This window comes from Acomys minous (genome assembly GCF_964271855.1).
Source record: "Acomys minous genome assembly, chromosome: 9".
NCBI lineage: Eukaryota > Metazoa > Chordata > Mammalia > Rodentia > Muridae > Acomys > Acomys minous.
Genome location: NC_140490.1, coordinates 40,825,516 through 40,841,013, shown reverse-complemented (window position 1 = coordinate 40,841,013; position 15,498 = coordinate 40,825,516). Strand labels below are relative to the sequence as shown.

The 15,498-nt window shown below is 45.2% G+C and overlaps 1 long non-coding RNA gene and 1 pseudogene across 4 annotated transcripts in view; both read right to left on the bottom strand.

The window, feature by feature from the left end:
• LOC311605065 (small ribosomal subunit protein uS2-like) overlaps positions 1-15,498 on the bottom strand; it is a 986,626-nt pseudogene that overhangs the window by 149,618 nt on the left and 821,510 nt on the right. The gene's annotated exons all lie outside the window — the stretch shown is intronic.
• LOC311605359 lies at positions 6,347-15,448 on the bottom strand. 3 transcript variants are annotated; one of them, XR_014781902.1, is made up of 5 exons: positions 15,331-15,448; positions 13,557-13,868; positions 12,525-12,686; positions 7,574-7,660; positions 6,347-6,696 (listed from the first exon to the last, which is right to left on the bottom strand). It is a non-coding gene; the product is annotated as an uncharacterized lncRNA (long non-coding RNA). The 3 variants fall into 3 exon arrangements; XR_014781903.1 differs by lacking the exon at positions 7,574-7,660; XR_014781904.1 differs by lacking the exons at positions 7,574-7,660; positions 13,557-13,868 and having other exon boundaries at positions 15,331-15,433.

The window sequence follows — 15,498 nt, the reverse complement described above, 5'->3', positions numbered from 1 at the left end:
TTCTGTAGATAAAGCCAGCCTGGAATTCAGAGATCAGCCTCCCTTTGGAGTGCTAGAATTAAATATGTTCAGCACCACTGCCCTGCTAGTATCTCTTTTTTATTCTTTGACAATTTCACACGTATAAGTAATGCATCGTGATCAGATGCCCCCTTCTCACATATGTCATGCTTCCCAGGTACCCCAACACCTCTCCCTTCCCCTTTCTATCATCTCCTTTTTTGTGTTAGTAATCCACTGAGTTCAGTTAACAATGCCTGATAGAATTTTTTTTTTGGGGGGGTGGGGTGGGTTTGCTGTTGTTGTTGCCATTGTTGTTGGTTTGGTTTTGGTTTTTCGGGACAGGGTTTCTCTGTGTCGCCTTGCCTGTCCTGGACTACCTTGTAGACCAGGCAGGCCTCGAACTCACAGCGATCTCCCTGCCTCTGCCTTCCAAGCGCTGGACTTAAAGGCTTGCGCCACGCCTGAGGGAATGTTTGTTTATTGATCTTATTGATTTTGTGCAGGTCCTCATAGCAGCAGTGAGCTCGTGGTTGATGTCAACCCCAACACAGCATTTTGCAGCATTCACCTTCGTTCTGTGCTTCCTAACATCCTTTCCTCCTCTTCTGCCCTGTTCCCTGGCCCTTGGTGGGTAATGTCGCCATAGGTGTCCCACTTAGGGCCAGGCACCCAACAGTCACTTAGGCTCAGCACTTTGACTAGTTATCAGTCTGCATCGACATCTGGCCACTGCAGGAAGACGATTCTCTTGGCCAAAGTTGGGAGCAAATCTAATTTAGAGCTATAAGCATAAGTATTTAGATGGCAGTCTAGATTCCCTCTAGAGGCTGTGACCTCTCAAACCATGGTATTTTTTTTTTTACTAGTTTTCACTACCACGTATGAATTCTGCCCTGTGGATTAGGCCTCAAATCCAATCCAGAAGCCATTGGTTGTCCCATAATGTTCATGCCACTGCTGCACCAGTGAGAACTTTAAAAAAAAAAAAAAGTTTTATTCTTTGTGAGTTTCACATCATGCACCTCAGTCCTGCTCATCTCCATCCTCTCCTATGTACCCTTTGCTCTTGCAACCTCCTGCCTCCAAAACACAAAACATGAAACAAATCTCACCATGGAAGCTGTAGTATGTGAGAGCGTGTCCCGCAGTGTATCGCTCTGTCCGCACATCTTCACTTGCAAATGTTCATTGCAATGAGTCACTGATCTGGTTCGAGATCTCTGGCACCATCAGTATTAGAACCCCAACAGGACTCCTCCCGGTTACCCTGCTGTTTCCCTGTGTGTTGCATCCGCTGCATCAGCAGGACTGGCCCTTCCTCGTATCCCAACTCTTTGCAGATTATGTAGATTTTTTGGGGCGGGCCAACTCAGTGCCTTGGATGTGGGCCTGGGTGGCACTAGCTCTCCCTTATCTACACCACCAGGATGGAGCTCTCCAGCACTGCTCTGGCTAGACCACCCAATGCCACCATCAGTAGCTCTCCCGCTCTCATGCCCTTGGAGCTGCCCCTTTCTCCTCCAGAGCCAGCCTCAGGGGCTGGACCAGCTCTGCCACTCTCCTACCCTCTGGGCTGGCTTTCCTGTGCCTTTGCCATCAGGGCCAGCTCCCCTAAGTTGCACAGGTGAGGTGCAGCACTAGTTCTCCAGCTCTCCCGCCCTCAGCGCCAGCTCTCCCAAGTACCACAGGTGGCAGAGGTGTGTGTGTGGGGGGAAGGCATTACCCTACACCCACCCCACCTCACAGCAGATGAGTGGCAGGGCCAGCTCTCCTCCACCGAGGCCAGCTCTCCTGTGCTGCCCAGGTCCTGCTGCCCAGTTAGAGATGGGGCCAGCTTTGCAGACAGCCATAGCCTGTGAGGGAGGGGCAGGGCCAGTTCTGCACAGCCCCCAGCCACCCTGGAAGCTGCCCTGACCAGGGACATCGCATCCACGTTCTCTAGTGGTAATATGAACCAAGGACATCAACACCAACCCCTGCCATAGCATAACCACAGACTCAAACTTAGCTGGGTCCTTGCCATGGTCCCAGATAGCGGGGCTGGCTACTCCTCTCCGCCCCTGAGTCTCCAGCTCCAACTGCTCCACTTCTCTTTCTCTCTCATCTGTCCACCACATACTTGCACACTGTGGCCATGCCACTGGCAGGCCCTGGGTGATGCATCGTGTGGCAGCAAGTGGTTGTCTACGGCCGGCTGTGCTGTGTGCGTAGGAAGGCAGGTCTATGAGGGGCATGGTGGTCCACATGCCTCTATGTGTCTTTCTCCTCCCCCTCTGTGCTGCCTGGATTTGATTTGAATTTAATGAGTCCTAGGCATAAAACAGCTTTGGCCACCGTGCCAGGCATCAAGCTAGGATGAACAAAGGACTGCCATCTGCTCTGCCCCTGACTGATGAAAGAGCAACAGCAACACCAAGACATCTCTCTGTCCCTTGCCAGGGTTGCTTTTGTTTGCTTTGTTTTGTTTTGTTTATTTTGAGTCAGGGTCTCGCTATGCAGTCCTGACTGGCCTCAAGCCTGCTATGTAGACCAGGCTATCCTCAAACTCACAGAGAGCCACCTGCTTCTCCCTCATGAATGGATTTTTTTAAATTAATAAGTTATATGTGTGTATGTATGTGTGTCTGTGTATAGGTATGTGCATATGTGTGCAGGAACCTGCAGGTGCTTAGGAGCTGGAGTTACATGAAGATGTGAGCTGTTACTTGTGGGTGCTGAGGGCTGAGTTCAGGTTTCCTGCAAGAGTAGCATGTGCTCTTAACTACCATCCACAGTGGGAACATCTTGCGTGGCAGGCTGGTGCTGTAGCATGAGAGATGACTATCGGGGTACTGTTGATGGTTTTTGTACCCCAGCACCTTCTAGCACTATGAAAGCTCTGTGCCATGAGCGTAACTACTGGGCTCAGTGAAGAAATGACATGCACCATCACCCAAAAGGCTTCTTGTGTCCTTTCTCAGTCAGCCCCTGTCTACTTCTGCCCAGCCCCAGGACACCTGCTCTGCTTTCTGCTCCTAGGGAGTGCATCCGTCATCGTGCTCTCTTTATTCATAAAGACAGGTTTATCTGGGCTGGAGAGATGGCTCAGAGGTTAAGAGCGCTCACTGCTTTCTCTCTCAGATGACCCAGGATCAGTTAGTTCCCAGCACCCAATCAGGTGGCTCACAACTGCCTGTAGCTCCAATTTCAGGAGATCCAATGCCCTTTTCTGGTCTCCATGGGCACTGCATGGACACAGTACACATACAGAAACACACACACACACACACACTATATATATATATAGTGCTTGGGTTAAAGGCATGCACCACCATGCCCAGTGAATGTTCTTTTTTTTTTTTTTTTTGTAATAATTTATTTTTATTTTATGTTCATTGGTGTTTTGCCTTTACGTATATCTGTGTGAAGAATGTCCGATCTTGGAGTTTCAGACAGTTCTGAGATTCCATGTGGGTGCTGGGAATTGAACCCGGGTCCTCTGGAAGAGCAGCTAGTGTTTTAACTGCTGAGCCAGCTCTCCAGCCCACATGGGAATGTTCTTTACTCTTCAATTGCTAACACATTTAAGGCAAAGGCTGGGGTATAGTTTAGTGGTAGACGTTTGCATAGTTTGTTCAAGGCCCTGAATTTGATTCCAAGTATCACCAAAATAATAATAAGCAAGCTCTAAGTGAGATGGCATGAGCCTGTAGTGCCGGATACCCAAAAGTCTAAAGCAACAGGAGTTTGATTGTAGGAGGTCAAGACCAGCTAACATATCAAGATTCTGTCTTTTAAAAAAAAGTTATGTAGTGGCCCATGCCTTTAATCCCAGCACTTGAGAGGCAGAGGCAGGCAGATCTCTGTGAGTTTGAGGCCAGCCTGGTCTACAAAGCAAGTCCAGGGCAGCCAAGGCTACACAGAGAAACCCTGTCTCAAAAAAACAAAAACAAACAAACAAAAAAATCAAAAAGATTTCAATGGCCATCTGTCCTCCCTCCCCAAAAGATATATACAAATGAGGTAGGAGAAGGGTCAGAGAGATGGCTCAGAGGTTAAGAGTGCTGGCTGCTCTTCCAAAAGTCCTGAATTCAATTCCCAGCAACCATATGGTGGCTTGCAAGCAACTATAATGAGATTGGTGCCCTCTTCTGGTGTCCAGGCATACACTGCAGGCAGAACATTGTAAAGTGAAGATGAGGCTGGACTATATGGTGTGACCTTGTCTTAAAGACAAAACAAAACAAAAACAGGTGTACAAGGGCTAGAGAAATGGCTCAGTGGATAAGAGCACCACCTGCTCTTCCAAAGGCCCTGAGTTCAATTCCCAGCAACCACATGGTGGCTCACAACTATCTGTAATGTGATCTGATGCCCTCTTCTGGCATGCAGGTGTACATGCAAGCAGAACATTGTATACATAATAATAAATAAACCTTAAAAAAAAAAAAGGTGTACAAATGGCCAGCATTCACATGAAAGAGAAATGCAGCATCATTAGTCATTACAGAAATGCAAATCAAAGCCTCACTTAGCACTTCACAGTCCTACCATAGCAAATACTTTTTTTTTTTTTAAGAGAAAAGTGTTAACAAGGACACTGAAAACTTGGATCCTCTTCAGACTGTAGAATGTAAAAATGTAGCTGGTGTTTCTTCAAAAAGTTAAAAATAGAATTACCAGATGACCCAGCAACTTCAATCCCAGGGCTATTAATGATAGTCAACAGTAAGCAAGGCATGGGGAAGTGAGTCTGCACAGCCAGCCCTTGGAGGTTTGAGGCAATAGGATCAGAAGCTTGAAGACAGATTCATTTATAACAACAAAGACCCTGTCTCACAAAGGAAAAAAAAAAAACCCAAAACACAACACAACAAAATAAGATATATGAAAAACCTCAAATGTCCATTAGCTGACAGACATGTGAACACTGTGGTCCCACCAAATAGTACAACACTGTTCAGACATACTTCAGCATAAGGGAACCTTGAAAGCATTAAGGTAAACTAGGTACAAAGCCAGCACAGTGCCCTGTCCACTTATATCAACTATCTAAGATAGGCAAAGTGTAAGTTAATGCTTCCTAGTGGCGGAGGGAGCAGGAGATGGTGAGTAGCTCGTGGATAGTTTATGTTCAGGATGACTAGACAGTAGGTGTTGCTGTTGCTGTGACAACCACGGCCAAAGCAACTGAGGGGAGGACAGCTCACAGGTCTCAATCCATCGTTACTGGAAGTCTAGACAGGAACTGGAGAAAGATTTTGAAAGATAAACACTGCCTGCCAGCTTCCTTCTTTTCTTCCTTCCTTCCTTCTCTCCTTTCTTGTGTGTGTGTGTGTGTGTGTGTGTGTGAGTGTGTGTGTGTGTCTGGAGAGACAACCATTGGTGCTGGGAACTGAACGCTTATATTTTTGGTTGTGAGCCTAGCCTTTAATGGCTGAGCCATCTCTCCAGCCCCTGGCTGGCTTTCTTACACAGCTCAGGACTGCCACCCACAGTGCTCTGGGCCCTCCTACATCAGTGAACTACCAGGACAATTTCCCCTGGTGAACCCACAGGCCAATCGGATCTGGCCAATCCCTCAGTTGAGACTCCCTTTTCAAGCGACTCCAGCCTTGCCAGATTGACAATGAAAATAAGCAGGACAGTAGAGATGGTTGGCTACCAATTTGCTTAATGTCTTGGAATTCCACAGGATAAAATGGATGAAATGGCATGGAGCTGGAAGCGATCGTCTCCCCTGGGTCGCCTTCGTGCACGTCCAGCAGTACTGCCTTAGAGCTATGACAAGACAACAGACGCCACCAAGGAGTCTGGAGCCTAGAGAATGCCCCGGGGTTACCTTACATTACTACCCTGTGCCACTGTGCCCAGCATTGTTCTTTGGACAGAACTGACATAAGTGATGGGGTCTTTTCTGCTGCATTAGACCTTCCTGGTACATTTTAAAAGTATTCCATCATCATCATCATCACCATCATCATCATCATCATCATTAATGTGATTTTGGTTTTTTGAGACAGGGTTTCTCTGTGTGGTCCTGGCTGTCCTAGAACTTGCTTCATAGGCCAGGTTGGCCTCAGACTCAGAGATCCATCTGCCTCTGCCTCCTGAGTGCTGAGATTAAAGGTGTACACCACCATATTCAGGCCTTTTGAAAATTGTTTATTTTGCCGGGCGTGGTGGCGCACGCCTTTAATCCCAGCACTAGGGAGGCAGAGGCAGGCGGATCGCTGTGAGTTCGAGGCCAGCCTGGTCTACAAAGTGAGTCCAGGACAGTCAAGGCTACACAGAAGAGACCTTGTCTAGAAAAAACAAAAAAGAAAAAAAAGAAAAAAAAAAGAAAAGAAAATTGTTTATTTTAATATATTTTTTATACATAAGTATTTGGATACATGAGTATTTGTCTGCAAGGATGCATGTGCACCACATGCGTATCTGGTGGCCATAGAGGCCAGAAGAGGGTGTTGGACTCCCTGGAAGTGGAATTTCAGATGACTGTCAATCACCGTGCAGGTGCCAGGCATGAAATTCAGGTCCTCTGCAGGAGCAGTACGTTCTTTTAACCACTAGGCCACTTAGTATTTGCTTAGTTCCTGGGTCCCGGGGCCAATTTGCAATCATCAGGAACAGTCCCCTCTACAGTTACCCCCGCAGTCCCTCTGTTGGTGATGGATGGTGGCTTAGGACCGTGCTTTCTCATCCTCTTCATTTCTGCAAAAAGATTTCATTACACAGATGACAATACTCACCTTGCTTCACAGGTTTAGGAAAGCTTCTAAAAGACACTGGTGCATCTAAAGAATGAGGAAGAAGGGCAGCACAGCTGTAACATTCTTGAGAATATTATGGTCTGGCAAGATGTGCAGGATACCCAACAATGTTGTTGAAAACACTGTACAAAAGTCTATGCCTGTAAGTAGAAAGGAGCCACAGGCATTCTTGGGGATCCCTTGGATATTCGAGGAGTTTTATACCCCACCTAGCCCAGCCGCCCATTCTCTGTATAATCTGATAAAGAGTGTGTCATGTGGAATTGAGACCAAAAAAAAAAAAAAAAAAAAAAAAGGCTCCATAGCCCTGGAGGTAAGTACTACTTTTCTTTTATTTTTCTTCTCCTTTTCTTTTTTCTTTTTTGGTTTTTTCCATACTGGGTTTCTCTGTGTAGCCTTGGCTGTCCTAGACTTTGTAGACCAGGCTGGATCTCAAATTCACAGCGATCTGCCTGCTTCTGCCTTCCAAGTCCTGGGATTAAAGGCTTGTGCCACCATGCCCAAACACTACTTTTAAGAACTATTTTAATGGTTTCTTAAATCTCTACCTCCCTTCCAACCTTTCTCTACCCTAATCCCTACCAGCCCCCTAACAGCAGGTAGGAGAGAAGGAAGTAAGTGGGGAGAGGGGGTGGAGGTCTCTTTACTGCTTCCCTCTTGTTCAAGTCAGCAGGTTCTTTGGGGCAAAAATCAGTCTCAGCCATCAGGACATCCATCAATCAGCCCAGCAGAACCAGCAACAGCAAACCTCTCTCTCCTATCTATCTATCTATCTATCTAATCTATCTATCTATCTGTCTATCTGTCTCTCCGCTCACCTCTTCTCTCTGGGCACTGGTATTTCTCCCCTCTCCGAGTCCTCAGAATTCAACGGCAGCTGGCAAAGACCATGCCCCTCTCGAAGCCTGTATGAAACACTTATCAGCTGTGGGCAAACTAAAAGCATCCCAATATCCCCCACTTGGGATTAAATAAATAAATAAATATATATATATATATATACATATATATATATATATATATATTTATTTACATAACATAGCTGAGTTTTTAGAGAAACTAAAACTTCCACTATACCTGGCTGGCCTAGAACTCACTATATAGATCAGGCTGACTTCAAACTCACAAAGATCTCCCTGCCTCTGCCTCCCGAGTACTAGGATTAAAGGTGTGTGCTACCATACCTGGGTACCATCAGTATCTGTACTCAGATCTTCTTGAAGAGTGTGACATGTATTCTGTGACTTACACAGAGCAGAACTTGGCCTCCAAGCATAACTTGTTCTATCAGTCCTGCTGGCCTTCTCAGAAGCCTAAGGTTCTTTAACAGATAATCAATAAAAACTTGCTGACATGTTACCATGTGCTGTATTCAGCTGCAATCAAGGTGCTGTGTTCCCAACTGATAGAAAACCTATGTTCTATATACTCAAAAAATGCAGACTTATTCTAGGATTTCCATGTCTCTACAGGACAGAATTTGTTCTTCGTCAGCGAACAAATCATAAGGTTGAGGAGGTGGCTCCGCAGTTGAGAACATGTGCTGCTCTTGCAGTGGACCTAGGCTCTGTTTCTGGCAACCCCAGCTGGTGGCTTATGACCATCCGGAATCCAGTTCCAGAGGGGCTGGAGAGATGGCTCAGAGGTTAGGAGCACCTCTTCCGAAGGTCCCAAGTTCAATTCCCAGCAACCACATGGTGGCTTACAATCACCTGTAATGAGACTAGTGCCTTCTTGTAGTGGGCAGGCACATATATGGAGAGAATGCTGTATAAATAATAAATAAATCTTTAAAAAAAAAAAACAGAATCCAACTCCAAAGAGTCCCATGTCCTCTTCTGACTGCCAAAGGCACCAGGCACACATATGGTGCACATTTGCTCAGGCAGGCAAAACACCTATACACATAAAATAAAGTAAAAAATGGATAGGACAATTTTTTTTTTTTTTGGTTTTTCGAGACAAGGTTTCTCTGTGTAGCCTTGGCTATCCTGGACTAACTTTGTAGACCATTCTGGCCTCAAACTCACAGTGATCTGCCTGCCTCTGCCTCCGGAGTGCTGGGATTAAAGGCGTACACCACCACCGCCCGGCTTAGACAGGACAAATTTAAGAAATGAAAATAAATTAGGCACACCTTTAATTCCAGCACTCGGGAGGCAGAGGCAGGTAGATCTCTCTCAGTTTGAGGGTGACCTGGTCTACAAAGTGAGTTCCAGGATAGCTAGGGATGTTACACTGATAAACTCTGTCTCAATAAAATAAAATTTAAAAATAAAATAAAAACGGAGCCTAGAGAGATGACTCAGCAGTTAAGGTCACTGGCTGGTCATCTGGGGACATGGGTTTGACTCCTGGCACCCAGGTATGGACTCACAACCTTCTGTAACTCAGTTCCAGGGTGTCTGATGCCCTTTTCTGGACTCTGAGGGCACCAAGTGTGAAAGTGCTGCACCTACACACATGCAGGCGAAACACCCATACACATAAAACAAAATAAACTAAAAGAAAAAAAAATAAAAGAAACAAAATAGGAAGGCAGTGGCAAACCCTTAACACCAGGGAAACAAATACAAATTAAAATTTCTGAGATAACTGTTGGCCACAAGTCTTGGTATGGTATAGGCATAGGACTTGGGTCAGGACATACTATATTTTTTATTTATTTTTATGTATATGAGTGCTCTGCTTGCATGTACACCTGCAGGCCAGAAGAGTGCATCAGATCAAATTATAGATGGTTGTGAGCCATCATGTGGTTGCTGGGAATTGAACTCAAGACCTCTAGAAGAACAGACAGTGCTCTTAACCATTGAGCCATCTTTCCAGCTCCCAGCACATACTGTAACACCTGTCTCTCTCTCTCTCTCCCTCTCTCTCCCTCTCTCTCCCTCTCTCTCTCTCTCTCTCTCTCTCTCTCTCTCTCACACACACACACACACAGACACACAGACACACACACACACACACACACACTTCCAGAGAGTTAATGAAATCCATTTCATTTTCTACTTATCTGTGTGGTTTTAGAGAACACTGGCCATGCACTGTTTACCTTTGATGACATCTGACCTCGAAGCAAACACAGAAGAACATAATTAACAAATATGCGAGCTGGAGCGATGGCTCAGCGGTTAAGAGCACTGGCTGCTTTTCCAGGACCTGGGTTCAATTCCCAGCACCCACATGACAGCTCATAAATGCCTCTAACTCCAAGATCTGACACCTTCACACAGATAGACATGCAAACAAAACCACCAATGCACATGAAATAAAAACGAGGCTGGCTGGACAGCGAGTCCCAGGGACCCGGCTCTCTCTGCCCCTCAGTGCTGGGATTACAGATCAGTACAGCAGGGCCTGACTTTTATGTTAGTTCTGGGGATCGTGCTAGCCTGGCAGACACTTGGTCAATTGAGCCATCCTCCTGGCCCTTTCCTTGGAGTTTTTATTAGCATTGTATTAATTACACAAAGTAAAGGATGTTTCCATGTGTCTGTGAGTATTCTTTGATCATCTCGTTATCTTTTCTTTTGCCCTTCCCCACTCCACCTTGCCCTTCACCTCTGATAATCCTCCTTTTTCATTCAGTTTCAGATTCTACATATGGTAGAAAATATGTGGCATTTTGTGAGAAAAGCTTACTTTACTTAACATGATCTCCAGACCCACCTATCTCTCTGCAAACAACATGCCTGTGTTCTTAACAGCTGAATAAAATTCCATTGTACAAATACATAGAACTTAAAAATATGTTTTCTGTGCATTGGTGTTTTCCTTAAATGTGTATAGACGTGAGAGTGTCAGACCCCCTGGAACTGGAGTTACAGAGAGTAGTGAGCTGCCATATGGATGCTGGGCATTAAACATAGGTTCTCTGGAAGAACAGCTATGATCTTAACCACTGAGCTATCGCCCCACAGCCAGTGTTGTGTTTTGTTTTGTTTTGTTTTTGAGATGGGGTTTCTTGTGCAGCTCTGGCTGTCTGGGAATTTGCTCCATAGACCAGGCTGGCCTGGAACTCAGATCTGCCTCTGCCAACCGAGTCCTAGGATTAAAGGTGTGTACCACCATCCCTGGTTACATACAGGATTTTCTTTGTCCATTCATCTGTTAGTAGACACTTAGCTGATTTTCTAATTTATTTCGCATCAGTAAATAAGTAGATACAGGTTATAGTTAACTTGACTTTGAGTCTTGCAGGTGTATACCAGAATGACTGATATAGCTAGATTGTATAGCAGTTCTAATTTTAATTTTTTAAATAAGATTTATTTATTTATTTATTTATCACATACAGTATTCAGCCTGCATGTGATCAAGCAGGTGAGAAGAGAGCACCAGATCACATTATAGATCATTGTGAGCCACCATGTAGTTGCTGGGAATTGAACTCAGGACCTTTGGAAGAAAATCAGTGCTCTTAACCTCTGAGCCATTTCTCCAGCCCCTTAATTTTTGTTTGTTTGTTTGATTGATTGGTTATGTTTGTTTGTTTGTTTATTTGTTTTTGGAGACAGGTTTTTGTTGCAGTTATTGTATCTGTAAGGCCTAGGAAGCCAACAACTGAGACAATGAGACTGAAGTGTAATTCAAAACTGCAAGCCCTACGCTGAGCAGAGTCTAAACTGCTACTAATGTCCTAGTAAACTAAAATAAACCACTCTAACCCTCATAACCTACTGTATCCCAAGCACTTGCCAATCTGATCCTCCTTGGGCAGCTTCTCTCCATCAACTCACTCTGTCAACTGTCCATTCTTTTTTTTTTTTTTTTAATTTATTTATTTTATTTATTGCATATAAGTGCAAGAGGGTATCAGATTACGTTATAGATGGTTGTGAGCCACCCTGTGGTTGCTGGGAATTGAACTCAGGACCTCTGGAAGAGCAGGCGGTGCTCTTAACCACTGAGCCATCTCTCCAGCCCCAATTGTCCATTCTTAACTGTCAACTGCAACTTCCTTCTCCTCTCCAGGAAGCCCTCCCTTCCACTTCCTGTCCTTCTCCCCAGCTGATTGGCTAAACAGCACTTTATTGACAACTGTTACATCCACTCAAGGCATTCCTCCACAACTCCCCTTTTTAGTCTTTAAAAAAAAATTTATCTGTACATTTATATTATTACACCAATATACAATATACACACACAAGAACAATGAAACAATCATTATATTCATGTTATATTCATAGTGTTTTTCTGCCTTCAACCCCATCAGAGACTTGAGAAGGAATAAAATTAATTACCTGAAGTACAGGTTAGCAGCTTCCAAAATGAAAAAAATGACAGGGCCATTTTGCTGCCTGAACAGTCATCCAAAACTCTCTAACACATTTGAGCATCATCTTCTGCCTTCTGGTCCAGTATATCTGACAGACAGACATATTTGGAATCGGGGACTATTGAGGACAAGACTTGCCTACCGTGTCTTGGCAGAGTTTGGCTGTCGACTCCACCTGCATCCAAGCTTGCCCATTTAAGGCAGAATTCTGTCTGTGACAGAAAACAAGGACATTTTTGCCCAGTGGCTGCTTTGCCACATCTGAAGCCATCTCCATAAGGAGGTTCCTTGAGCCGGGCGTGGTGGCGCACGCCTTTAATCCCAGCACTCGGGAGGCAGAGGTAGGCGGATCGCTGTGAGTTCAAGGCCAGCCTAGTCTACAAAGTGAGTCCAGGACGGCCAAGGCTACACAGAGAGACCCTGTCTCCAAAAACCAAAAAAAAAAAAAAAAAAAAAAAAAAAAAAGGAGGTTCCTTGATGCTCATTACCTTCTTTGAGGCAGGCTGCGTGTTGCCAGGAGTCAATCTGTCTCATTTTCAAAGAAGGTGGAGTGGCCAGACGCCCGGGGCTTCAGCATCACTGTGAGTTCAAGGCCAGCTTGGTCAACAAAGTGAGCCCAGGACAGCCAACGCTTCACAGAGAAACCCTGCCTTGAAAAACAAACAAACAAACAAACAAACAAACAAACAAAGAGTTTGGTTCTTTGTTGGCTCAGTTTATTAACAATTAAACTTTATTATACAACCCAACTAGCATATACAAGAAGGAAAAAAAAGGTTAAAGGGACAGAAGATTAAAACCTCCTGGAATCTGTTCGGCAGGACGGGTCCTTAGGTGTCTCAGTCCCATGAGCTGGTCCGGTCCTTTCCTCTCTCTCCGCGCCTTCTTCCTTTCTCCTTCTACCTCTTCCCAGTCATATGCAAAGGGCGGTCCCTTCTCCCTTCGAGGGTCAATTAGGAAAACAATAGCCACGGTGGGGTTCCTAGGTAGGCTTCCTGAATTCCAAGCCCAGGAAGGCTCCAAACAGTCTCTCACAAGGTATTCATGGTGTGCCCCAAGGATAAAGCCCGTCAAGACTGCTTCCACCTGAGACAAAGCTCAATCTATCCCACAGTTCTTTCTTCCCTTCTCAGTGTTGGTAACTTAGCCTTGCATCTCTCAGCTTTCTGCCTTTCTCACTGAACAACAAAAGCCACAAAGGACCCAGGAGCCTTCTGCCATAGCGACTTGGAGAGGGACTATAGCAGTCTCTATTTTATTATTTGGGTTATCTCTTTGGGATCTATCTCTTCCCTGGCCTCCCACACCATCACTCCCCAAACTATAACAAAGTATGATTTTTCAACAGTGTGGATACACTAAATCGTTGGGTGCCATTTTGTTGCAGTTATTTATAACGGAGAGAGAAACATGTTTTTGTTTAGATCCCCAGTGTGGGATAAGGAACAGACTTGTGAGATAGCAGGTGATGTTTATCCCCTTCGAAGTCGCACCACTTTGTTGGGGAGCTTGGCTCTTACCAGCTGAAAAACATCTTTGAACAAATTCTGAGAGGAGATATAAATGTGAACCAAAACCAGGAGGCATGGTCTTTGGAGATTTAGGGATTGAGTGGCTGTTCATCACTGGCGTTCCAGCGAACCGCTCCAGTGAAGGCTTCTGGGCTCTGGCTTTGGCTGCTGCTCTGGGCTCTGATTGAGGTTCGGGTTCCAGTTGCTCCAGGTTCCAGCAGAAGAAGTCCTGCTGATGGTGCCAGGAGAGCCGTTCCTGGGAACTGATATCCAGAAAGTTTCGGTTTTTGTGTTCTTTAATCTTCTTTCCTTAGGTTTATTCTAACCGGGTTATAAGAGAGGTATGCTCATTTGATAAGTTCATAATAAACTATAATTGTTAAGAAAATTGAGCCTACATATTTATATCTGTATGGCCTGGGAAGCCAGTAACTGACACAATGAGGCTGAAACATAATTCAAAGCTACAAGCACTACCCTGGGCAGAATCTAAACTGTTACTAATGTACTAACAAACTAAAATAAAGTACTCTAATCCTCACAACTTACTATATCCCAAGCAGGGTTTCTCTGTGTTAGCCTTGGCTGTTAGCTGGCCTGGACTTTGTAGACCAGGCTGGCCTCAAAATCACAGCGATCCCCCTGCCTCTGCCTCCCAAGTGCTGGGATTAAAGGCGTGTGCCACCACACCTGGCTTGGTTGGTTGGTTTTTTTCAAGTTAGGGTTTCTCTGTGTAGCCTTGGTTGGCCTAGATTCCCTTTGTAGACCAGGCTGACCTCAAACTCACAGAGATCTGCCTCCCAGAGTGCTGGGATTACAAGCCTGTGCCACTGGGACAGCTAATTTTGATTTTGAGGAGAATCTTTACACTGATCCCCTTAGTGAACAGAGTAATATTTTACATTCCCATCTGCAGAACATCACTTCTCCCTAGTGTAACTACTATTACAAAAATATGGCCCATGTATTTTTATTGGATAGTATTACTCTAGAAGGTTCTAAAGGTTAGAAAAAAAATACAGGAGAGGAAATGTTCATCTGTTTGTTTGTTTTTTTTCCAAGACAATGTTTTTCTATGTAGCCTTGGCTGTCCTGAACTCTCTTTGTAGACCAGGCTGGCCTTGAACCCACAAAGATCTGCTGTGCCTTCCTAAGTGCTGGGATTACAGGTGTAGGACACCACGCCTAGCTGATTGTGGCTGTTTTGATACAGGGTCTCGTTATGTAGCCCCAAAACACATTCAAGATCCTTCTGCCTTGGCCTCCCATATGCTGGGATTATAGGAGTGTCTCTCTATGGCCCTGGAAAAGGCAGGGGAGGAATCATAGGGCTATAAATTAATCACATTCAACAAAAAGTAACAGAGTCCAGATGGCTTGCTCCAAGATGTTCTTTGTTTGCAAGGTGTCAAATACACTTAAAGTCAAGGCTCTTGGACCTAGTTCAAGTATCTATCTTCGCTCTGTCAAAGGGATGAAAGTAGAGTGGCCAGACGCCCTGGGCTTGAGGCCAAACGAGGCTCCCACCCGGACACAGAGTTCTGAGTGTCTGGCAGCCCCATTAACCCGTTTACAAACAGTCCTAGTAAGTGACCGTGAGACCTCTCCACAGTCTCCCCTAATAAGGCATCCAATTTTAGGAAAGGGTTAAGCATCAAAGTAGCAGTATTTCGTCAGAGCAATAGTTTCCTGAGGAAGCATCAAGCATATGGTAAATGATTAGAAAATGGTTAAGGAGCAGCCAGATTGCGGGGCTTTTCGGAGCTTCTGGAGGTATACTGACCTCTGGGTTCTGTCATCTTTTCAGCAATTTCAGATCTTTCGGTAGATTCACTACCTCGGAATTGTTCGGCATAGACTCGAGGATGTCGCCCTCTGGCGGCAGGATTCGGAAGGAGGGGGGTAATATGAGCTAGCGCGCGCAGACGCAGTTGACTGCCGGCGACGACGG